Source organism: Triturus cristatus, chromosome 5_1, assembly GCF_964204655.1.
Source record: "Triturus cristatus chromosome 5_1, aTriCri1.1, whole genome shotgun sequence".
In the NCBI taxonomy this organism is placed as follows: domain Eukaryota; kingdom Metazoa; phylum Chordata; class Amphibia; order Caudata; family Salamandridae; genus Triturus; species Triturus cristatus.
The window spans coordinates 396,441,856-396,468,295 of record NC_140587.1 but is presented as its reverse complement, the minus strand read 5'-3'; positions in this window follow the sequence as shown (position 1 = coordinate 396,468,295).

Sequence of the window (26,440 nt, the reverse complement as noted above, 5' to 3'; positions counted from 1 at the left end):
TCACTCCCCCGTTCATGTGGGCTAAAATATTTCCTCTCTTTGAAACGGGCCTATACACCCCACCTTTGTAAGGATCTGGCACTTTATCTATTTTCACACACATTGTGTTTGTCTGGAGCTACTGTGAAGGACATTGTCTTCATAAGGAGTGGTGCTCAGAACCATTCAGGATACTACTCCCATCAAAAAAGGCATTTTAAGTACAAACCTTATAACTGTGAAATGTGTTTGTAGAGTAGGCAGCAACGTTATGTAGAATTCACTGAAGCCACTTATAAAATCACTATCCATTTAAAGGTATGCAAGTTACATCGGGTCACTTTATCATACTCAAACAACTTTTTTTTTTTAGGTAAATACTGAAGTCTTACAACATAGTACAGTCAGCTCCTCTAATTCTATTTGATACTAATAGTTTATTGAACAGAGACAGCCCACCTAACTAAAGGTGTTCAATTAACAACAAAAACATGGTCCGGCCTGAAATAATGAGCATTATCTCGTCCCAGGAACACAAGGATTAACTGGGGTGGTGACACTTAAGGGTTGACACTGGGGCACACATGCTTGTACACTGACCCACAAACACAACTGTAAGAAATTGGGTTACTGGCTGAAGGGGCTGAAACCTTACTGAAGCAGCAATTAAAATCCTTATCAAGGTGAAATCACTAGCGAACTCCAAATTAACCTGTGCTCAACCCTCTGGTATCTTGGCAAGATCAGTCAGGCTTAGCTTAGAGGCAATGTATATAGGGGCATATTTACAATACCTGGCGCATCCCTGCATATCAGCAGGGATGCGCCAGTTATTGTGCGCCACAGCTCCGCCACCAGGGATGCGCCGCATTTACAACGCGGCGCACCATGGGGCAAAAACGGCACAGATGCGTGACGCATCTGTGTCGTAAAAGTGGCGCATTGCTGGAGTTGCGTCGCAAGCGCGATGCAGCTCCAGCAATGCTCTGGGGGGCCCTATCTTGCTAATGCTGCGTTAATCCTTACGCCTGCTTCAGGCAGGCGCAGGGTTTTGACGCAGCATGGGCCTAAAAGTGACTGAGTGAATTCTTGTAGATTTCACTCAGCCACTTTTAGAAGGCGTTCCTGCGCTGGAACGCCCCCCCCTGCGCAGGAACGCCTACATGTGGCGCAGGGCTTTACAACGTGACACATCTCCCAGATGCGTCACGTTGCAAGTACCCCGCACCATGGCGCAGGATTTGTGCCGCCGCTGCGTCACAAAAGTGATGCAACGGCGGCGTAAATGAGGCGCAAGGGGCTTGTAAATCTGCCCCAAAGTATTTAGCGGCACTTCAATAGATAAATAACTCAAGACCAAAACAACAAAAATCCAAGCAGTGAAATCAGAGAGATGCTACTTTAGTTTTAAATCTTTTTATTGAATCAACTGCCAGACTAGCTACGTGCAATGCAAAAAGGCTCAACATATGGGTTACGCAGAACCCAGGGATGATCATTTAGCGCAGACAGTATCAAAAGAGGTTGAACATAAAAAATAAGAGTAACACCCCCACCCTCCTCCGAAGGTCCCCCCATCGCCGTCCACTGTGTGTTGGGTATCGTGTCGTGAGGTGTGAGGTGTCGCTGCTATGATGGATCCCGCCGAGCAATTGTGTCCAGTGAGGTAAGTCGTAGCAGCCGGAGGTATCTGGGACATGTTAGTTCGCAAAATTCTTGGGCTAGGAGAGTCAGGAATGGCTGCCAGAGCTCGCTAAACGTCGAGCCTTTCCCTGCCAGCGTCAGTGAAATCTTTTCCATCCCTAGTATGTGCCACAGCCGCTGAAGCCAACCTGTGTGTGTGGGAATCTGAGGAGTCCTCCAATGTAGCAATATGTTTTGTGTGGCCGTACCCAATCCTATCGCTATTTGTCGTCCTCTTCTAGACTTTAGGGGATATGTGAGGGGGTTCGGGACACCCAAGAGGAAATGAGCTGGAAACCTGGGGAGTTCCGCGTCGAGCTGTTTGTCAATTTCGTCCAGGATTTGAGACCAGTATTGTTGTAGATGCTCGCACTCCCATAAGAGATGGACCAACATTCCTTTTTTCCCACACCTTCTTCAACAGTCTGCACTGTACTTGGGGACCGCCTGGTGTAGCCGTTCAGGAGTGTAATACCAGTAGGATGCTACTTTGGTTAGTGTTTCTGTAAGACCCATATGACTCACGGTGTGTGGTGCCCTATAGTATACCCCTTCCCATTCTTTGCTACTGATTTCGTGGCCGAGGTCCCCTCTCCCAGTGTGCGTGGCCTGCATTATATACACACGTGTATCGAGTGAGTAGCATTTTATATAGGTCCGAGAGCAGTTTTCTTATTTGATGACCGCGTGACCAGCCACCGTTTATAAGGGGAAAGATGTCTTTGCGCCTGCGACCTGTTGTCTGGGTGTGGTGCCTAATGTCATAACTGCAGATATCGCAGCCTTTCGGACTCGGGTAGGTCATAATCGGATCTAAGCTGAGTGAATGGGATGATGCCTTCCACATCAAATAAATTACCCAGTGCACGGCATTCTGTGGCTCCTCAATGTTTAAAGGACGTCTCGCCTGTCCCAGGGCCGAAGTCAGGGTTGTCGAAAAGTTGTGTAAGGGGGGAGGGGAAGGTAGTCAGTCCAGTTCAGTTTAAGTTTATTGTATAATTTGTTAAAATTATTACAAAACCCACATGTATAAATAAAATATATAAAAGTTGACTACCATTAAACATATAGTCATTGTCTCCAAAGCCCATAAAACTTATTAGATACATTTGATTCAAGCATGGGACAAATTGTCTCTGTAAAATCATAGTTGTCTATTTCCACAGTTTATTTTCTTTATTGTTTTTTCTTGAGGGTTCCGATGTTACGATCTTCCTACTCTTGCTGCTTCAAGCGCGTCCTTACTGCCCCCATAAATTTGATTCCCCTGCATGCCAGGATTATGGAGGATCCTCCCAGCCAACTTGTTACTGCTTGTCTACAAGTGCGAATTTTTAGGACATTGAAAATTTGTTTTAAATACCGTCGTCTCAAATCTAATACAGCTGGGCATACACAAAAGATATGAGCTAGGGATTTGGGTTTGTAGCCGCATAAACGGCATTTTTCTGTTTGGTAGCTCTGTTTCCAGGAGGGGAGTAAGTCTTTTGATAGGTGATCACCCATCCGATAGTCCATGTAAAATTTCTTTAGGAACCCGCTGAAATGAGAAGATAGGTATGCTTGTGGTTTTAATGATTTGTAAGATGCAATAACTGTCCACCCATGCCTACGTTTGGCCAATGAATTTTGATCTTCCAATAAGGATTTCATTTTGGCTGCCTTGTTGGTTAAGCTACTTAGCCCAGCTTTATCCATCCTTAATTCCCATGCTGATTCTATGTCGAGTTCTATCAAACAATTTTGCAAATGCTTTCCCCAGGCACTCAGGATTTTGTTATCCGCCTGATGCTTTATTTCTTCCCAGCATAGATGGTCCAGGGATTGCTGATTTACGGAACAAAATTTATTACAAAGCTTCACAAAGCCGCTCATGCTCCGGAAGATTTGATTTTGCAGGCCAAATTCTAACCGTATCTGTGATGGAGAGGAAGATTTTGGCAGATTAAAAACGGCTTTATAAATCTTGGTCTGCATTGCGTTTAATAAATCAGCCTCCTTGCCTTGCCAAGTGACCAGTCCGTAGGACAAGGTGGGCAAAATGTGCGCGGCCATGACTTTCAATAAATGATTGTGGTTGGGACAGTCCAGTTTAGATTTCAGTAGCCGATATGCAAAGATTAATGACTGAGCTTTTGCTTTTATTACTGCTTTTTGCTCTTTATGTTTCAGTCCTTGCTCTATTAAAGTTCCCAGATATTTATATGAAAGTTGTTCTTCTACCGTTTCACCATTTGCCATCCATTTAAAGCTGAGTTTACTTGATTGGTCCACTAATCGGACAACCTTCGTTTTTCCTTTGTTTAGTTCCAGCTTTTCCTGTTTTAAATATTCCGCTAATTTGTTGATTGCTCTTTGAAGACCGATTGGTGATTTGCTCAGTACTACTATGTCATCCGCGTATTGTAAAAAGTTGATTGGATTGTTGGCCAGTCTCGGCGGGTGACATTCTGCTGTAACCAAAACTTTACTAACATCCGAAAGAAAAAGGTTAAAGAGGCTTGGGGCCAACACGCAGCCTTGCTTTAAACCTTGATACGTCGGAATCTTTGAGGAAATACTGCCACCGTTACCTAGCTTAACCCTTACCCATGTATTGTTATACAAGGTGACTATTGCAGTTAACATGGAATTCGGGAATCCCCAGGTTATCAACTTTGCCCATAGGCGCTCTCTGCATACCCGGTCGAATGCTGACCTTATATCAATGAAGCAGGCGTATAGTCTCGAACCCTCAGTTAGTGCTTTTTCCATTAAAAGTGACAGACAGGCCAGGTTTGTGATGGTGCCCATTCCTTGCCTGAACCCTGTTTGAAACTTGGGGATAATATTGGTATCTTCTATCCAATCTTGTAACTGAGTTAGGATGCAGGAGGCATAGAGCTTGGCTTCCACGTCTATTAGGGATATCAGCCTGTAGTTGGCGGGGTTGCGACGGTCTCCCTGTTTGAAAATGGGGTGGATGATGTTCCCATGCCAAGATGCGGGGACTTTGTTTTGAGAATATATATAGTTGAATAGGGGAGTTAAGGACTCTGACCAGAAATCCGGATCCGTTTTAAAGAGCTTATTTCAGTCCTTGTCTCCTACTGGTCTGGTCCCATGTTGTTAATGTGGTGCGTGTGATGAGTGACGCAAAGAGATTGGGTGGTCTCTGCGACTTCTTAAGAAAAGGGATCTTCATAAGAGAGGTGCGCGCCACTGCCTGGTCCTGGAATAGCCAGTGCTTCTCCGATTCAGTGCGGCTCCATTTGACCAGATGCCGCATTTGTGCGGCTTTGTAATAAAGCGTGATATCTGGAATCCCAAGGCCCCCTTCATTAGGCGGAAGGGTGCTAACAATCCTCTTCATTCTTGGTTTGCAACCCTGCCAAATGAAAAGGAAGAGCTCTGACTGAACCCGACGCAGCGAGCCAGTGGGTGGCTGCAGGGGGAGCGTCTGGAAGATGTAGAGGATTTTAGGTAGGATAGTCATTTTAATAGCTGCAATGCACCCCAGACAGGAAATAGGGTAGATTTTCCATCGCTGCAGATTTGTGCGGATTTGAGTGTGTAGTTTGGCATAATTTACTGACTCTGTGACCTGTAGCGTAGGAGCCAAGTGAATTCCCAGGTATGGGACTGTCTCACCAGACCACTGTCTGGGGTGCCGACTTTGGAGGCATGTCTGTGCCTGAGGTGACAGCGAAAGATTTAGGGCAGAGGATTTTGTAATATTTACTTTGAACCCGGAGACTTTTGTGAAGGAGTCCAGCTCTCCCAGGAAGACTCCCATTGCGATCTCCGGGTCCGCTAGGTTGACGAGAACGTCATTTACATACTGGCGTATAGTGTGTATGTCGCCCCCGAAATGGATGCCCGTGATTTGTGGGTGCTCTCTGACTCTCTGCACCAACGGCTCCATGTATAAGGCAAGGAGCAGGGGCGACAAAGGGCACCCCTGTTGTGTGCCTCTACTGAAGGGGAACGGAGCAGAGGTGTGTCCGTTAACTCTCACTGAGGTTGTAGGGGAGTGGTAACAATTTAGGATGAACGTCCTCATCCTCTACCCCAGACCTATGCAAGTCATGGCCTGCTCGAGGTATTGCCGGTGAACGTGATCGAAGTCCTTCTCAGCATCGCTGGGGAGAAGCATGTAGTCCCCCGGGATGTGCAACGCCTTCTCTATGAGATGCAGAACCCTCTTTGTGTTGTCACTGGTCTGACGCTGGGGGATAAAACCCGCCTGATCGGGGTCTATTAGCCCGGGCATTTAAGTAGCTAGCCGAGCTGCTAGGATCCCAGTATAGAGTTTTAGGTTGATATTCAGAAGGGAAATAGGCCTGTAGGCCCCGCAGCTAGTCTTATCTTTCCCTGGCTTAGTGATGACCCCAATTGCAGCCTCCAGCATAGATTGGGGAATCGCCCCTGGAGACGCAAAAGAATAAAAAAGCCTGGTCATTAGGGGTGCGGGACAGAATTGTTTGTATTAGGCTGCAGTGCAGCTATCTGGGCTGGGGGATTTAGCTGGTTTAAGTCTTGAAATGGGCGCTATGACTTCAATTTGTATCTTGCTTTCTATATGCTCTGCCTGATCTGGGTTCAGTGTGGGACGGTGTGCCTGTGTCAGGTATGCATCTATATCCTCCTCTGCCAGCTGCTGCCCATTGAACAAGTGGGCATAAAATTCTTGGAACGTCTCAGCAATGAATGCGTCATCAGTAATCATAGTCCCCGCTTGGTTCCTGATCTCTTGGACCCCCTGGTGCTGTTGAGCCTCTCTTAATTTATGTGCTAGCAGCCGCCTCCACCTATTCCCACTAACGTAGAAGGAGTGGTGCAAGCGCAGCGCAGCATTTTCTGCCCTATTGCGGTCGATGGCTGCCAGCTGTGCCTGGGCTGCCTTCAGTTGGCACCAGGTGCAAGGGGCCCCGGTGCGTTGGTGCATTTGTTCCAGTTTCCTCACTTTCTGCATAAGGTCCTCTCTCTTTCGTTTGTGATCTGCATTATCTGTGGACGATATGGCGATTAGTTTGCCCCTGATTTACGCCTTCAGGGCTTCCCATCTAGTGGACATGAGCGTATCTGGATTGTCATTATGTGATAGATTCTCTAAAAGTGCTCGTTGTTTCTGGGCAACCACGTCAGCACGCTGTAGGAGGGTGTCCTATAAGCGCCACTGTCGCTCTGGCTGATGGATAGGTGGTGGTGCCAGAGTGACCACTACCCGCGAATGGTTGGACAGTGCTGCTACTTGAATTTCTACTGCCATTGTGATGTCACGGAGCGCCGTTGAGCCTAACAGATAGTCAAGACGCGCATTGGTTTTGTGAGCGCTAGAGTAGTAGGAGTATTCTCTGAGTTGTGGGTGATGGCATCTCCAGAGATCTACTAGGCCTAAGTCGTCAAGCCTAGCCAACCCCGCCCGGGATTGAGCACCAACTTGACTCGTGCGTTGGGCCGACCTATCTAGGGTGTTGTTGAATACCAAGTTAAGGTCGCCCCCTAGTAGAATTTTACGCTCTGGCGTAGCAGTAGCTTCGGTCAGAGTCACGTGCAGGAACCACTCCTGTCCTTCGTTGGTTGCATATACGGACAGTATGACTAGAGTGTGTTCCACGATTGCGAACTGCTCCGTCAGCAACCTGCCCTTAATTTCTGCCACCTTTTGTATAATCTTCCCTTTGAATGTCTGGGAGACTAAGATCGCTACGCTTGCTGTCTTGGAGTGCCTAGACGAGAAAAAGTGTGTGGGGAACATGCGGGACCTGATTCGATGGCAATCTTTCGGGAGTAGGTGTGTCTCCTCTAGGAGATAAATATCAGCGCTGGTACTCTCCAAGTAGGAAAGGATCGTCCAGCGTTTGATGGGGTTATTGAGCCCTCTCAAGTTAAGCGTGAGTACTTTGAGAGCATTAAGCGACATCCAAAACATTAGGCTTGACGGGCAATGGGGGGCCCTGGAATAGAACCCAAGCGCATTGGCTATTGTGTAGCTATAGGATACACCCGATATACCCATGTAGTGGCTACATGGTAAGGGGGACATTGGACAGGGAACCCCACAAACTAGAGAAGAATGGAAAAAGAAAAAAACCCTTAAAAGTTTGGCACAACAGGTTCCCAGGAAAGTTTGTAAATCAGAGTTCAGTCCGTCATCCGTAGACGATCGGCAGTGGGTCGTCATGGGAGCCATGTTGTGGCTGAGGTCGTCCCTCCGCCTCTCCTGCCGACTGCCCCATTAGCAGAGTCAGGAAGGATCGGTGGCCCATGTGCCGATAACGAAGTCTGCGTCTTTGCCAGTGCTTCCTAGGGCATCCAACACTGCTTGTTGCCCTTTCAAGATTTCTGCAGGGTCGAGTCCTTTGGTGTGGCATCGCAGTCCTTGTTTTTGCCAGCCCGGTTGTGTGTCTCCCGGCCCACGGGTGGGGCTGCCGTTATCATCTTCTTCATCTGGGATGTCGACACCTAACAGCTGACTTGCCTTGGGGAGGGAGCGGAGTTGATAGAGCTTGCCCTCCAATCAGAAAATGAGTCGGAATGGGTGCCCCCAACAGTATGAGATGTTGCGCTGGCGTAGATGTGCAGTGATAGGCTGAAGGTCTTCTGCTTCTGCATAGTGAGTGCAGCTAGGTCTTGGTACAGAACCGGGTTCTGGTCTCAGAGTGTGATCGGATGCATCAATCTGGCCTTACGGAGGATCTCCTCCTTAGTGCGGAAATCTTGGACGCATACCAATATGTCTGACGGGAGAGCTTTGTCGGAGCGTGGCAGACCCACCCTGTGTGCTCTGTCCATTTTGAGGTCTGCATCTAGCGAGTTGTCTAGGACGTGATTAAAAAGTTCTCTCACGTACATGAAGATGTCGCCAGCCTCCCTCTTACCCGGCGGATTCTGATGTTATGATGACGGAGGCGATTCTCCAAGTCCTCGAGATGTGTTTGCAGAGCCACTTGCTGATCGTGGATGCAAATTACCTCTTGCCATCACTTTTATCTTCCAGCGCTGCAACTCGCTCACCAATGTTGTCCACATCCTTGTGTATGTCCTTGATTTCAGAGGTGAGATCGTGTTTGACCGTTTGTAGATCGTTGCTTAGTGTCGTAAATATGGATTCCAGGAAGGCCTGTGTCACTGGTTCCTCTTTGGATTCACCTATCTGTGATGAGGTAGCGTCGCCCGATGGTGAGGGGTCTGCCGCGGCTCCACCCTGAGTGCGTGCAAAGAGTTCCTTTAGCGTTTTGTCCTTCTTCCCACGGGTAGAGCACATGTTCTACCCCTATGAAATGGGGTGTGCGGTGGTAGGTCAGGGCCGCTCAGAGCCTGGGATTGGAACCCCCGGTCAGTGGTGTGGGCGTGGCGAGGCTCCGTGTGCCCTCTCTCTGCGTGTATGACACGCTGCTGCCGGTCTGCTCTGTCTTTACCTGCCTCTCTGTGTGTTGGAGGGTCCCAGCACGAGTCCTGGCAATTACAGAATGTCACGGTGGAGGGCTAACAGGCTATAGCGACCTCTCTTGTGTCCCTCCTAGTATTGGCGGGCACCAAGTGCTGCAAGCAGTCACCGCTGTAGATGGTCAGGCAGCTCCTCTCCTCAGGGCTCTCCCACTCTACCACCCAAAGCGTCAGTTCTCCTCTCTGCCAGGGGTTACCTCACCCCTGGCGTTGCCCCAAGGACGTGTTGCTGTGTGGTGATTTGCATCCCTGCTGTTCTATTCCAGCCCCGCTGATGGGTCTCTAGCCTGTTTGCCCCTTGCTTGGTGGCCAGTTGGTTTCAGTGGGAAGGCAGCGGGCCAGCACTCCCTGAAGCTCCAGTCCAGTACCAGGGCCGAGCGGGGGGCCACACGGCACGCCCACAAGCCACACCCAGGCCTACCAAGATGCTTCCGTAGGTCGCCGGGCCCCACCTTTGGTGGACGCCTCTAATGGCGGCCGAGCTCGAGCACACCCGGTTTCAACCGTTGACTCTCACGGGGCGGGCTGCCATTCAACTGATGCCAGGTGAGTCCAAGAGATGGGGCAACCACTGAGGTGCTTCAGATCACCCCGCCTGATTGCTGCAGTGTCTGTTGGGTGCGGACGTACCGCGGCATGTATCTGGACTGCCGGGACCCCCCCTGCGCCGTGCTCGAGTGCACCGGCCTGTGCTCCCCTCTCTCCTAGGCGTAGTCTTTCCTCGCGCCCTCCACCTGAGGCCTATGGGGGAATGCTGTCTGGGCAAGCAATGGCCGCTCCCCGGGCTCCCAAGGGTGCGCTACTGAGCCGATTTGACTCACCACCTTCTCTTAGTGCCGAGCGAGTGCTGCGTGTCTCAACTGTTGCCCCTTAACTTGCCTGCGATGTGGGTGTCTCGGGTTGCAGGGCCGGGTCCCAGCTGCTCCCCTGGTCTCGGGTCCACCACAGGGCCGCTCAACAAAATGGCGGGCGCGTCTCCACCACTGCCTCCTCGATGTGGTCCCGTGGCCGCAGTACCTCAACCGGGACATATCCACTCCCGTGCGCTCCCTCCTCTCAGTTGCTAGGCCGACAGTGCGGCCAACGGCTGCCACTCTAGTCTTCCTCGGACGGTCTGGGCCTCAACTGCCTGCCGCTCCGGGGGTCTCCGGCGTCCGCTCCGCCAGGCCGCAGCACGAGTTCAGGGGCATGGACCCACTGTCCCGTGTTCCGCAGTGAGTGACGGCACCATCAATCGTCAACCTGGCGCTTCCCAAGTCCCCGTAGGGGATGCGTCTCTGGGGCACTTTTCCCTGATGGTCCTGCAGCTGTCGAAGGCCCGGGGCCGGTGCTTTGCAAGACTGCCGGGGGGGAGAGACAGTGAGACACGTCCTATCTCGCCTCCTTCTTGGCTACGCCCTGAGATGCTACTTCAAAGATGTAAGTGAAAACAGCACCAAAAACACAAAGCGACAACTGTGGTTATCTGGTCAGCCAAACCGGGAGAAAGTCACAAGCTCAGACCAACTGTTATGGAGTGCGGACCAACTACAGGGACCCAGTTAGGCATGCTGAACAATAGTACCCTAAATCTTGGTTGCAAACAACAAATGTTGAGAATGCACCGCACGAGAAAAGGGACAACTCCCGTTGGACCACCAAGTGGCCACAATTGTGGTAATATACAAAAATGGAAACCCCCCGGATCAATGTAGATTCTATTGCCCAATCTCGCTAATTAATGTTGAGGCGAAGGTGTTGGCCAAGGTCCTGGCCAACAGGTTGGCTCCGGTCATTTCCGAAGTGATTCACGTAGATCAATCGGGCTTTATGCCAAACAGAAGCACCCACCACAATTTGAGGCGGCTATACGGAGTGCTCCACATGACAAGAGACCCTGCAGCCCAACAGACGGCATTGATGGCGTTAGACGCATCGTTGGCGTTTGACAGTATAGAATGGCCATATCTGTTCTCAGTACTCTGCAGGATGGGTTTTGGCCCTCTCTTCTGTAGTTTGGTGCAGTTTCTATACAAGGAGCCTCAGGCTCGAGTGCGAGTTAATGGAGCCATGTCCCGTCCCTTCCAGCTGCAAAGACGTACTAGACAGGGCTGTCCCCTGCCCCCATTGCTATTTGACCTCGCGTTGGAGCCGTTGGCGCACTGGATCAGGGAGGATTCAATGATTTGGGGGATAGAGGCCCAAGGTGGGTGGGAGGAGCGAATTTTGCTCTATGCAGACAACATACTTTTATACCTAGCAAGGCCGTACTACTCAATGGCGAGAGTGCTCCACATCTTTGACCTGTTTGGCAGGCTACACCATTAATTGGGCTAAATCAGTGGTCTTCCCGCTATTGGGCACCCCACCTAGAATGCCGGCAAAGTGCACAGCTCCAGTTGTGAAGGAGAGATTTAAGTACCTGGGTATCTATGTTACAAGAGGAAAAGCGAAGTTCCTGGAAAATAATCTTATGCCCCAGGTCGATCAACTTAGTACTGATGTACGACACTGGCGTACCCTCCTGCTGTCCCTTATGGGTAGGGCGGCTTGCTTTAAATTGATGGCTTTGCCACTCCTCTTGTATGTCCTCCCAAACACCCTACACCCAGTCCCCCCGCCGGTCTTTAAGCGGGTAACACAGGAAGTCAGAACACTGGTGTGGCAGGGTGGCTCTCCCAGAAAAGCGCTCCATAAACTACAAAAGGGAATATACGAGGGTGGCCTAGCGGTTCCGGATATTAGGTTGTACTATTGGCCCTCCCAACTAATGGTTATAAACGACTGGGATGATACAGATTCCAATGAACCTGCTTATAGACTTGACAGAGCCATAATGCCGGGAGGACATTACGAACCACTCTTGTACTACCGGAGGGTGCGCCCGGAGTAGCCTACGCACACGGGGATGGTGGTTGAGTGCTGGAGAGAGGCTTATAGATACCTGGGTGGGGCGGGAAACTGAATGGTTGAACCCCGCTATGGGTTGGGGATTCACTGAAAGAAGTAGCCGCCCTAATGGGCTTCAAAGGGGGGCGAATGATAGGCATTGAATATCTAGGTGACGTGTGGAAGGGGGAGGCACCGCTTACTTTTGAAGACCTCCAGCGGGAATACAACCTAAATCAGATGGAGAGATATCACTACCTTAGACTACTGCATGCCCTGCAAAGCCATGTCCATTGTGGTTCTTCCGTCCCGGACCACTCACCCCTAGAAGATAGACTGCTACTGGACGACCCCATCCCGGATAAAGCCACATCCACAGTATATCGCAAATTGACAAACAATGCACCAGACGCCTTGGCGACCCAGCAAGCTGCATGGACGGTAGATCTAGGGGTTATGGACAATGAGGAATGGCAGGAGGCAATACAGAGTCTGAGGGAGATTGCAATCAGTTCCAGATTTAGATTAATACAACTCAAGGTGCTTCATCGTACCTATTATCCCCAGACGCACTTATACAAATTGGGGAGGGGACCAACAGAGCTAGGCACCAGGGGATGCCAGAAAGGAGGGACTTTTTTCCACATTCTGTGGGAATGCCAAGAAATTGCCAGGTTCTGACCCAAAGTTACAGACATAATGACCAGGGTGTCGGGAGTGATGGTCCCAGTAGATGCCAAGTGGCTTCTCCTGATGATTCTGGGAGATTCCGACTGGCCCAGGCACGTAGCAATATGGTTGCCCCTCGTGTCAGGGATTGCCAAACGAAACATTGCCAGGGGGTGGGATGCGCCTATGCCACCAACGCTGAGAGAGTGGGAGGTAGACCTTGACTGGTGCCAGTGAACCAAAGAAACAGTGTATAAAAGCAGGGGGTGTAGTAAAAAATGGTAGAAAATATGGGCGCCATGGCAAAGATATAAAGCAGCATCGGGGGAAGAGTGATACATACCAGCGACACCTAAGTAGAGTTGGGGAGGTGACTACTCAAGCAGGTTTTTGTATGATGGTTGGGAATGCAGCCTACTGGGGACCTTTGCATAAGATGCCACTGGCGGTCAACAGTTTTGTCTTTCCCTCGCATATCATGACTGCGATTTTGAAATTCTACCATGTACAAATATCAGTGATCTATGTACACTATGGTCTTTTGAGCAAAGTTAATGAAAAGATTGATAAAAAAAGGGAATGCACCGCCCAGCAGAGGCGATGAGAGGTGCAGCCATAGTTCCGAGGTGCTGTGAAGTGTGATATGATGTCCTTGTGTGGCGATGACTTCCACAGCAGCGGTTCCAATGGGCTGTGTTTATGCGGGGCGATGTCCTTGCATGGAGATGTGTCACGCAGCTGCGGTTCTGAAAGGCTATGTTGAGTGTGGTGATGGCCTTGAATCAGGAAAGTCTGTGCAGCAGAGGTGATGCATCAGTTCCGAGGGTGATGAGTCAAACAACAGAGGCAATATCCTGGTTCTGCATGAGATGTGCTTCAGAGGAGATGCACTGGTTCTGCTGAAATCACAGATGGGCTAGCAGAGAAATTTCAGGTCCACTTTTGTTGGTCCAAAACTGGGATGGCCCCGCTTAAAAGGGAAGACACACAGATGGCAGAGTCCAAGTGCTGGGTTCAAGGTTGTTAGAAGCTTGTTCTGTCCTTCAGGTTTCTGATCCGGAGGCCAGCCAACTAGCCCTTGGAATCACTCTGGCTCCACAGGTCCAGAAGTGTACTTAAGAGATGGGTCTAAGGTTCCAAATGTATACCTGGTTCCAACTTTGAAGTAGAGTACGCTTCTAGAACTTTCCACCCCCTGAGATGTCAAGCATCCCTTTCCTCTCTGCCTTGGCCCCAGCTTGTCTGAGGTCACAAAAGACTAGGGTCAAACCCCTTGATGAGAGTTCTCAGGCAGAGCCTTTGGTATGTGCAAGTGTGGTAGGTGACAGCTCCTCCCCCTCATCAACTCAAAGTGGCCCATACTGTCAACACCTAGGTTCCCATTGTCTCTCTGTCTGGGAGCAATACACAAAGACCAACTGCCAGCTACACCTAGTCATGTGACCCAGGAACAGCCTACAGGCACCAAATGGTAGGATAAGAAAATGGCAACTTTCTAAAATTAGTTTACCTCAGGGCACTTAACTCGCACTCCTATCTGTCGCACTGAGGTGTGGGAAAACTTCCCTCTCTTCAATCCATGTAATCTTAAGTTATCCATTTTCATCACTTGATGCCAGTAATTATCCAGTTCCTTATTCCATCACTCTTCCGTGCTTAAAAAATCACTGCGGAGATAGCGCAATTCCACCTTATGCCTTTATTTAACTTATTCATATGTCTACTGAGTGCCCATCCAGGCATTTCACCGCTACACGTAAAGATAAAATTAAAGGTGAAACATAATACTGAGTAGGGCCATTCCTTTATGCCCACTGCATTTCAAGCCTGAAAGGCTCTTCATCAGGGGTCTCTGTGCCTAGCTGTAGATTTTGAACCCTAGCTCTGCCGGCACCTAGGGAAATCTAGCAAACCTATACATTTTTGAAAACTAGACACCCAGGGGAATCTAGGATGGGGTGACTTGTCTGGCACTCACCAGGTTCTGTTACCCAGAATCCCTTGCAAACCTAAGAAATTGTCCAAAAAAAACACATTTTCCTCACATTTCTGTGGTGGAAAGTTCTGGAATCTGCGTGGACCCACAAATTTCCACCCACCCAGCGCTTCTCAAAGTCTTCCGAGAAAAATGGTACCTCACTTGTGTGAGTAGGCCTAGGTGCCGGCAGAGCTAGGATTAAAAAACTACAGCAAGGCACTTTGCCAAAATTTTTTCCCGCGACGTGGCCAGAAACGGCGCAAAACGCAACGTGGACACAACAGAATTTCGCAGTGAAAAATGTCCCTTTTTTGGCAAATTGCCCAGCTGTAGTTTTTGAACCCTAGCTCTGCCGGCACCTAGGGAAACCCTGCAAACCTATACATTTTTGAAAACTAGACACCCAGGGGAATCCAGGATGGGGTGATTCGACTGCCTCTCACCAGGTTCTGTTACCCAGAATCCCTTGCACACCTAGAAAAGTGTCAAAAAAACACATTTTCCTCACATTTCTGTGGTGGAATGTTCTGGAATATGCGTGGATCCACAAATTTCCACCTACCCCGCGTTCCCCAAAGTCTTCAGAGAAAAATGGTACCTCACTTGTGTGGGTAGGCCTAGTGTCCGCGACAGAAAATGGTGCAAAACGCAATGTGGACACAACACAATATCACAGTGAAAAATTTCCTTTTTTTGGCAAAGTGCCTAGCTGTAGTTTTTGAACCCTAGCTCTACCGGCACCTAGGGAAACCTAGCAAACCTATACATTTTTGAAAAATAAACAACCAGGGGAATCCAGGATGGGGTGACTCGACTGCCTCTCACCAGGTTCTGTTACCCAGAATCCCTTGCAAACCTAAAAAACTGCCAAAAAACCCACATTTTCCTCACATTTCTGTGGTGGAAAGTTCTGGAATCTGCGTGAATCCACAAATTTCCACCCACTCCGCGATCCCCAATGTCTTCCGAGAAAAATGCTACCTCATTTGTGTGGGTAGGCCTAGTGTCCACGACAGGAAACGGCGCAAAACGCAACATGGACACACCACAATTTCACAGTGAAAAATTACCCTTTTTTGGCAAAGTGCCTCGCTGTAGTTTTTTAACCCTAGCTCTGCTGGTACCTAGGGAAACCTAGCAAAGCTATACATTTTTGAAAAATAGACACCCAGGGGAATCCAGGATGGGGTGACTCGACTGCCTCTCACCAGGTTCTGTTACCCAGAATCCCTTGCAACCCTAAAAAATTGTCCAGAAAAACACATTTTCCTTACATATCTGTGGTGGACAGTTCTGGAATCTGCGTGGATCCACTAATTTTCACGCACCCCGTGTTTCCCAAAGTCTTCCGAGAAAAATCTTTCCTCACTTGCGTGGGTAGGCCTAGTGCCGGCAACAGGAAATGGTGCAAAACGCAATGTGGACACACCAAAATTTCACAGTGAAAAATGACCCTTTTTTGGCAAAGTGCCTAGCTGTAGTTTTTTAACCTTAGCTCTGCCGGCACCTAGGGAAGCCTAGCAAACCTATACATTTTTTAAAACTAGACACCCAGGGGAATCCAGGATGGGGTGACTTGACTGCCTCTCACCAGGTTCTGTTACCCAGAAACCCTTGCAAATCTAAACAATTGTCAAAAAAATACATTTTCCTCACATTTCTGTGGAGGAAAGTTCTGGAATGTGCGTGGATCCACAAATTTCCACAATCCCCGCATTCCCCCGAAGTCCTCCAAGAAAAATGGTACCTCACTTGTGTGGGTAGGCCTAGTGTCCATGATAGGAAACGGTGCAAAACGCACTGTGGACACACCACAATTTCACAGTGAAAAATGACCCTTTTTTGGCAAAGTGCCTAGCTGTAGTTTTTGAATCCTAGTTCTGCCGGCACCTAGGGAAACCTAGCAAAACTATATATTTTTTAAAACTAAACACCCAGGGAATTATAGGGAGGTATGGCTTGCGTGGATCCCCCAACGTTTCCCTACCCAGAATCCCCTGCAAACCTCAAATTTAGCTGAAAAAATCATTTTTTCCACACATTTTTGTGTGGTTAAGTTGTGGCATCACCGGGCTGACACGAATGTCCTAACACCCAGCATTCCCCCGGGTCTCCCAATACAAATAGTGCCTCACTCGTGTGAGAGGCCCAAGTACCCACGACAGACAAGGGCCCATCAAAGCGACATCAAAATTGCCTATCTCAAAACGACCTAGTTTCGCAAGGGGGGTACCTGGGTTTTTGGCCCCGTGCTCGGCGGCCATCTAGGGAAACCTACCAAACCCACACATTTCTGGAAACTAGATACCCAGGGGATTTTAGGGAGGTATGGCTTGCATGGACCCCCCAACCTTTCCTTACCCAGAATCCCCTGCAAACCTCAAATTTAGCTGAAAAAAATCACTTTTTCCTCACATTTTTGTGTGGGAAAGTTGTGGCATCACCGGGCAGACACATATTTACTACCACCCAGCATTCCCCCGGGTCTGCTGATAAAAATGGTGCCTCACTCGTGTGGGAGGCCCAAGTACCCGTGACAGGCAAAGGCCCAAAACGTATTGAGGCCACATCAAAATTGCCTATCACAAAACAACCTGGTTTTGCAAGGGGGGGTCACCTGGGTTTTGGCCCCGTGCTCGGCGGCCATCTAGGGAAACCTACCAAACCCACACATTTCTGAAAACTAGACACGGGGGGGATTCCAGAGAGGTATGGCTTGCGTGGATCCCCAAACGTTTCCTTACCCAGAATCCCCTGTAAACTTCCAATTGAGCTAAAAAAAATCACTTTTTCCACACATTTTTGTGTGGGAAAGTTGTAGCATCACCGGGCTGACACAAATTTCCTACCGCCCAGCGTTCCCCACGGATCTCCCGATAACAATGGTGCCTCACTCGTGTGGGAGGCCCTAGTACCCGCGACAGGCAAGGAAGGGCCGAAAACATTTTGTGATGGGCAATTTTGATGTCGCCTCAATGCGTTTTGGGCCCTTGCCTGTTGCGGGTATTTGGGCCTCCCACACAAAAATGAAATGCACTGTTAATAATTGAAAGGACGAGAAAATGAACCATTGACTCACAGCTCATGAGCTGTAAAGCCACGACAAGGCACCAACTTCATTACAGGCCTTTCACACACCTTTCATACATGCGACACATACAAAACTATTCACACCGCCAGCCGCGGGCCCAGCACATTACAACACTCACACCAGCAGACAGCGCCATTCAAGGGCCCATCACTTTCACACACCCACATTCCTGACATAGAAACCACACCAGCTCACGGATTGCATGGAGTGGCGTTTGGCTAGCAGTGTGTGAAGTGACCAGCAGCTAGTCACTACTCACACACCGCCAGCCAAGCCAGTCCACGTACACCGCCAGCCAAGCACCAGTCCGCGCACACCGCCAACCAAGCGCCAGTCCACACACACCCCCAGCTAAGTGCCAGTCCACACACACCGCCAGCCAAGCGCCAGTCCACGCACACAGCCAGCCAAACACCAGTCCACGCACACAGCCAGTCAAGCACCAGTCCACGCACACCGCCAGTCAAGCGCCAGTCAACGCACACCGCCAGCCAAATGCCAGTCCATGCACACCGCCAGACAAGCGCCACTCCACACGTACCGCCATCACATTTAGGATTTGTTTATACAAATAAGAAAACACAAACAAATTGCAAATAGATACAACTCTACCAACACAAAATCTGAAACTAAATACACTACACAAATGCCAACCTTGAAACTGAACAAAAAATATTAAATAGAGGCCAGGCAGTTCACTTTACCACTCCTGGATGCTCCCAAAAATTATTTTGCGTGTGGTACATTCTAAAACAAGCAGGCACACAGCCCAGGGTTAGAAGGACACTCGGTGCATTACACACGAGTCTCCTTCCGCGTACCTCTTCGCCAACAGACTCTTCATCTCCTACTGGGAAAGTCTTTTGAGGGTGTGGGAGGAATGTGATCAGGAAAGTGGTGATCTTTCAATCTAGCCACATCCTCCACCACTCCAACTTTAGGAACACTTGCCTGTTCCACTAGAACAAGGCTGCCTATTACAGACTCCTGAAACTTTGCAAAAGTCAACTTTGACTCAGGACAAGAATCCTTGAATGCAACAAAAGCATTAAAGGTTACCATTCGGAAAAGATGGATAGCCAACTTCTTATACCAAATGTAAGCCTTACGAAGAGCAGCGTAAAGTTCCAACCTCTGATCTACTCTATCAACTCCACCCATGTGCCTATTATAGTCTAAAATGCACACAGGTTTGCGCACTTCAGCAACCTGACCCCAAACAGTCACAGGTAAAGTGCTTTCATCATGGATGGTAGTCAGCATGTAGACATCTCTCCTGTCTGAAAACTTCAAAGCTAGTAGCTCCTCGCAACGCACTGCACTGTCCCCACACAAGCTTTTGACAAACAAGTTCTTTTGGGAAACCTTTACGGCTACAGTGGATTGTGCCACAAGCAACAGTGTCCACTTTGGCCAATTCCCTGAACAACCGCACACCAGTGTAGACGTTATCTACATATAAATGGTGGCCTTTGTTAAAAAGTCCTCTACCAAGTTCCCACACAATTTTCTCAGTCACTCCAAAAGTGGTCGGACAACCAGGGGGTTAATCCTGGATTCCTTACCGGTGTACACCCTGAAAGTAGAGACAAATCAAGTCCCACTGTCACACAGCATATATAGCTTAATTCCATAGCGTGCCCTCTTACTAGGAATGTATTGCCTAAAAACCAAGCGGCCTTTGAACAACACCAAAGACTCATCCACTGCTATTTCTTTCCCTGGAACATAGATCTAAACCATTATCGACAAAATGCAGCATCCGAAGCAGAAGCAAATACCTATCACGACTCATGACTGCCAGAAATATAGCTGTTGCCATCAAGGGACTAGTAGACCAATATGAAGACATTGATGGATTCCTTAGCAAGCCCATCACAAAAGTTAAACCCAAGAACTTCTTCATCTCTTCCAGATTTGTGGGAGTCCACTGGGTAACTCTAGAGTGGGGTTTAAGGTTGGCACTGTTGTCCCTCAAAAACTGTTCGGCATACAAATTAGTCTGCTCAACAATGTCTGCCAAAAATACATCATCCATAAACAACTGAAAAAAATGTATCGGCAAAATATTTTCAGTATTAACTCTACACCCTGGAACACCAGTAAAGTCTGGTAATGCCAGCTGCACCATGCCTAGGGCAACCCAGAGGTCAGCACTTTCAACGGGAAGCCTTGCAGTCCCAGGCTGCAGCCCAGATGCCTCTTGCCACACTATCGGCACATCAATGTCCTCCTCTAACACAGGCACTTCATCCGCACTAAGCGTAGCTTCATCCGCACTGAGAGTAGCTTCATCATCCGATGATTCCATGTGGTGAGAAAACTCACTGCCTGAATCTTCCCCTCCCTCCTCTGCCTCAGATGCAGAGTCAGTCTCTGAACCATGGTCAGAGGAAGACTCAAAAAGCATACCAACAACCTGCTGAGCAGTAATCCTGCGGCTAGCCATTATCCTTACTAAGAAAGGAGACTGCACAAACAAGTCAACAACAACCAACACTGTGCAAAATAAGTAAGTAAAAAAATGTGTGCCTTTATCACAAAGATCTATATACTCAAAAACTATACGATTCACTTGCAAGAGACAGCTACACTCACCAGCACCTACTCTGCAGAGACACAGCAAAAGCCAACGATATCCCACTAGAAAAAAAAAAAAAACAATTACTCACAAGACAACAAAATACACATCGAGCACAAATGCAAAAAGTTTTTGACACTCAAAAAACAGAAACCAAACATACTGCTATTATTACACCATTTGCAAAAAACACATTCATGCAGAGAAATGAAACTCATTTACATTGTACAATAAAAAGTCTCTTACCAAACACATGCAACTACACAAACAGCAGGACCACCAGTAACGAAACCGCAACCTGGATGTCTAAAGAGCAAAAGCCTTGAACTAGAACAAAAAGGGAGAAATGAAGCATTACAATTGCAAATCACAAGAAATAAAACAATTAACATTATAACACGCTTTGTCACTACCCAAATGGTCAATCGGCCAGATGGGCCTTCAAATAGGGCTGAGAAAAATGGGGGGTGATCTTGCCCAAGGGATCGGGTGAGGTTGTCTGCCAGGCTAATCTGTCCCCCAGGTGGGGCAGAAAACAGTAGACATAAAAGTAATAAATCCCTGGTGCCTAGTAGGGTTTTCTGCCTCCCCCCCCCGAAAAGCCAAAAAAAGGGGCCGATCTGTCCCCAGAAGGGGCAGAAAAAAAATTAACCAAATGTTGCCCCCTTGAAAGCAACCATGTCGCTTCCATTACACAAAAACAAAATCCCCGGTGCCTAGTGGGGTTTTCTGCCCCCCACCCCCCGGGGACAGAAAGGGTACGAAAATGGCCGAACTTCCCCCGGGGGTGGGGGGGGACTGAATACACATATGAAAATAAATCTGCCCCCTGAAAGCGACCCTTGGCCAAGGGGTCGCTACCATTTTAATTTAAAAGAAGTCCCTGGTGTCTAGTGGGGTTTTCTGCCCCCCCTGGGGCAGAAAGGCACAAAAAAAAACGGCCAATCTACCCGGGGGGGGCAAAATACACATTAAAAACAATTGCCCCCTGGAAGTGACCCTTGCCCAAGGGGTCGTTTCCATTTAAATTTTACATAACACCCTGGTGTCTAGTGGAGGTTTCTGCAGAAAGGCCAAAAAACTGGCTGATCTGCCCCCAGGGGGGCAGAACTCCCATTACAAAAGAATTTGCCCCCTGGAAGTGACCCTTGCCCAAGGCGTCGCTTCCATTTCAATTTAAAATATTTCCCTGGTGTCTAGTGGGGGTTTCTGCAGAAAGACCAAATAAAAGGGGCGATCTGCCCCTAGGGGAAGCAGAATTCCCATACTAAAAAAATTGGCCCCCTGGAAGTGACCCTTGCCCAAGGGGTCGCTTCCATTTAAATTTTAAAATGATCCCTGACTCTAGTGGGCTTTTCTGCCCCCCCCCCCCGGGCCAGAATCAGTCAAAGATACGGCCGATCTGTCCCCGGGGGGGGGGCAGAAAGTCTTAAAATCATATGGCCCCCATAGGAAGCGACCCTTGCCCAAGGGGTCGCTTCCTTTTTCTCAAAAAAGACATCCCTGGTGTCTAGTGGGGCATTCCTGGTGCACGATCGCGACGCTGTGCGCGATCGTGCAGCAGGAATGCCCTGCATTGAGCCATCAGGGGAGAGGAAACACTGTTTCTTCTTCCCCGATGGCCCAAGGCGTCTGGATCTGCCCCCCCGGCCCACCGGAGACCAAAACCTACCTTCTCCTACTTGGGACGCCTGGAAGCAAATGGTTTCCAGGCGTCCCAGCACTTCCTGATGACGTCGGCGCGCGCAGTGCGCGCTGACGTCACAGGATCGCCGAGCGGGGGGGGGTCGGGTGTGGCAGCGGAAGCTCTTCCACTGCCTTCCCCCTTTGTGGGACGATGTTGGGCTGCCCATGAGGGGAGCGCAAGCGCTTCCCCCATGGGTAGGTTCCATGACGGAGCGGTTTTGTCATGAGCACAGACCAACCGATGCTCATGACGGAACCGCTCTGTCATGAGCATCGAAGGGGTTAACTAGTATTGTTTTGGTCAGTGGATTTATTAATGGAGTGATGGATGATTTTCTCACATTTCATTCAGCCTTTCATCCTCCCGAGGTCATTAAAATGAGTACCTTCGAGCTGGGTAGCAAAAAAAAGAAAAAACCTGTTAATCAGCGCCAGGATATCCCTCTGGGTGAAGGTGCGCAAACATGCGCAGGTTCGGATTGGCATAACCTATGTCAACCACAGTTGGCAGGCTTTTCTCACTATGCGGCAAGGACAGGAAACAAACACATGAGGAGCCAATGGGTGTGGATCTTGCACAATAGTAATGATGGAATAACATGTATTTTCATCAGGCCTAAGCGCAAACAATTGTTATGAATTTTAGCCGCGGCTTCAGCCAGCTGATCATGACGTGTTTCAGAGGCTGAGGGGTTGGTACCTCCCTAGAGGTAGGTCTATGATAAATTGTTGTGCCTAGTGAGGTTCCCAAAACCGAAGCGGTTGTTATATCTTTTCAAGAGGAAGAGATATGTTAGGTACTTAATAGCTCACACCGTAGCACATCGGGGTGGGCAGTAAAACATTTTCAAGTTGCAACTGGGGACTCCCTCATTTATGTCAGCATCTGCTCATAGTGGGCGGTGCAAAAATTTCAGTTGCAAACGTGAGCTTCACCCATTAATGGAAGCTACTGCTCACATTGCTATTAGTTAAGCAGCCTGGGGAGTCGGAGGCGCATACACCACAGATCAACCAGAACAGGCAAACCTCATGTAATAAAGGAGGGATACAGGGCAGTTTCTGAGGCCACATATTCCTAAGCTCTGATGGTTGAGCCTTTACACATCAGAGTAGGATAGCCTCCAACGTTGAGCAGGCTACATGCTATGCCTTGCCAGGTCATTACCGGATTTGTCACCATGCAGGTGCTCGCCAGGGTTGAGCAGGCATAGGGTTGGGCAGAGGTCTGGTCCAACTCAGTAAAGCAGTTGCACACTGGTCCCATGTTACAGGTTGCTTCTGTTAAACATCATTCCCTGCCCCGATAGCCTTTGTGATAAGCCGGTTGAGGAAGCTGACATCTCACAAGGGTGTTGCTGACCCATGTTGGAGAAACAAGGTATTATAGCACTAAATGCTACAATGTATTAGGAAAGTTTGACATGGCCATTATTCAAGCGAAGGTAGGTAGCGGTACTTATTGTGTATGTGATGTATAGTCTCACTGGCAGGCCACCATGCCAAGGGGACTATGTACCTAGGTCACGCATATCAGGCAGAGGTGCCCAGCAGAATCACATAAGGGGGACTGCACCAGAACATGAAACTGCACATGTTACATTCCGGCGTAATGTGGCTGCACTACTCATACTGTTAACAGTGACATGCATTCCCTCAGGCCTTTTTATTAGAAGCAGCAGTAGCTGGGCAGGCGAGTACCTTGGGGGGGGGATGGTTACAAACGTATTACATCCTGTGGTGGCCAAGCTAGCACGACATTTTCACCCTCTCCCACTATCGAGAGCCCATAGGGGTAAACAGTGGGTGGTGCTTGCTATTCGAGCAGAGGACAAGAGGATTAAAGTGCATTCCAGGTCCCCATGGCTTAGCCAAATGATCAATGTACCGAAAAATATATGATTAATGTGCCGGGGACTAATGGACTTTGTGAGGCATAAAAGACTATTCCCCAAAGGTACTGGACTATGACACAACATAGGTTCCATACAGGCTACAATTCAAGGGATGACGAAGTGAACTAGGGCTATTGCTGGTTTAAACACCAAGGGTCACAGTTGGTCAGCAGGTAGAGTGTACCTGGGTGCGCACTACAGTACATAAGCCTGACAAGCTTATAGGGTATAAAATGCTGGAAATTAGGACTCTTGCGTTGAACTGTTAACCAACACAGGTTTTACTGGCAGCTAAGCAGGACATTTTATTACTGGGTTCTGCTGGCTCAGGGACTACAGCGTCCACTGCGGGGCCCTGGGTTCGACCTCCCGGTCACGGTTGCCCCCATGGGTTTCTCTCAGCCTGGCACCTCCCTCTTCAGCTCCAACATGCCCATGGGTTCAAGCACCCGGTTCTTAGGAAAATCCCACTTGCGCATGGAGAGCTACAGCACAATGAGCAAAGGCTACAAGTTATTGGGCATTCCCATATTTAGAAAGGGCAGGCAAACTTCTTGTATTGTTTGCTCCACTCCAGTAGCTTTTCCCAACACAGGCCTGCATTCTGGTATACGTCAGCAGGAGTCTGGCCCCGGGCTACTCATGTGAGGGTGAGGACCAGGGCCAAGCAAATGGGGATGACTTGCTCAGCATGGTCCCTGCAGTCGATTTCACTGACTATGGTGATGCAGGGGAAAGGTTGCTAGCATGCGCTGAGGGATGGGTCCTTCGACACCATCCATAATGTTAACCTGGTTAGTATTCAGACCAAGGAGCAGCTGCATGCCCCCCGGGTGCCGGGGAGGGTTTCGGGTTGGTAGGCTTTCCCGTAGCTTGCACAGGTTGTTGTTTCCACAGAGTTAGGGGCAGGTTAGCAGGCCTCATCTTGTGGCTGCGGGTTTGAGGTGTCTGTCGGGTCATTTGACCGAGTACAAATAGGCTCTATTCAGTCAGCTGGGGCATGAGTTTGCCATTCCCAAAAGGGTGCTGTTACCCCAATAGTGCTGAAATAGAGGGTTAGGATCACAAAGACGGACAACTATCAGAGCACATTTTGTATTCATAGTTAAGAGGGTACAGGTACATTGCTCATAGGCTTACTCCATGTCCTCAGATCCATAAGCTTTGCATGATACAGGTTGCTTCAGGTAAGCAAAATATCCTTGGGCGTGGTCAGCTAACAAGGGGACTACTGTCCCAATGTATGGCCCAGGAATGCGGGCCAGGGTGGTACTCCCTTACAGGGGTGTAGGGCAAAAGGCAAAATCCGACCAGGCTCGGCTGAAGGGTAGTCTGGTTGCACCAAGCAGGGGGATATATGTATGGCACAGTGGGTCTGGTTGCCTCCTACCTGGCCCTTCGCCCTCTGGAGAGGGTTACTCTCTGGTTCATGCTGACAGCACGCCCCTTACCAATTTGGGGTTGAACGGGTATGGAAGGCATGATTAAATATGTCAGGCAATGCGGGTCCTGGCAGGCACTTTTGCAGTCACTCTTTTTTGCAGGGGCAGCAAACCCAGCATTCTGGGTGGGCTTGTCAGCGGAGCGCATCATGCAGGTGGGACGATGGGAATCCCAATGGGTTAAAAGGTACATCCGTCCGCAGCCACCTAGGGGAGTGGCCGGAAGACAGGTTAAGTGTTTTTTGAACAGGCAAATGTTGAGTATACCATAGGTACCCCTGTGAGGCACCTGAGGTTTTTTGGGGTACAGTGTTATTAAGTGAATCATGTGCAAGCTGGATTCGTTATATAGAATGGTGTGCAGTGCTCAACAAAGGGTGTTTAGCAACTTAGCATTTCTTTATTTTGCCAGGATCAAAGGTCTGGGTGAAGGGCCTTCTGTGCGTCCTGTGAGTGGCGTGACGAGCTGAATTCAAGAAATGGAGGCATGGGTTTTCAACCACTGAGATAATTTGGTTGGGGGTCCCAGGCATGCACTGGAACAGCTTGCTGTAGAAGCTGCGGCACAGACTAGAGAGTGGTGTCTCCCCTCCCAACATTTTGGCCATACACCTGGGATGCAATGATTTTACTTTCCTTGGTAGGAGGGCACTGCTGCCAGGAATGAAATCCTCCTGGTGTAAGTTAAGCAACCAATTGTGGGCATGTGTGTTATGATGGCCAGAGATAACCCCTCTGTTAGTGTGGCAAGGGGACCGGTCAGGGGATGCCATGGTAACCTCACGCAGGAGAGTTAACAGTGCCATGCACAGAGTCACTGAACAAAGGGGGTTTGGTTTATCTGGCAGGGCCTGCTGCATGCTAAAGTCCACAGGGAGTTTGAAGAGGATGGGGTGCACTTGTACAGAGTGGGCATGGACTTGTTTTTGCTTTTCCTGGGAGAGGTCCTGGAATCTGCAGGATGTCGGTAAGGATGCCTACCTTGGTGGGGGGCCCTGGTTGTGGCCACACCCAGAGCTGTGGCGGAGTTACAAGGCAATCCAGAGGCTGTAAGGTACAGAGGGGTACCCTCTACAGGAGCACAACAAGGGTGCAAAGGCCAAATATTCCCAGGGAGGTCCTCATGTTGGATCCTGG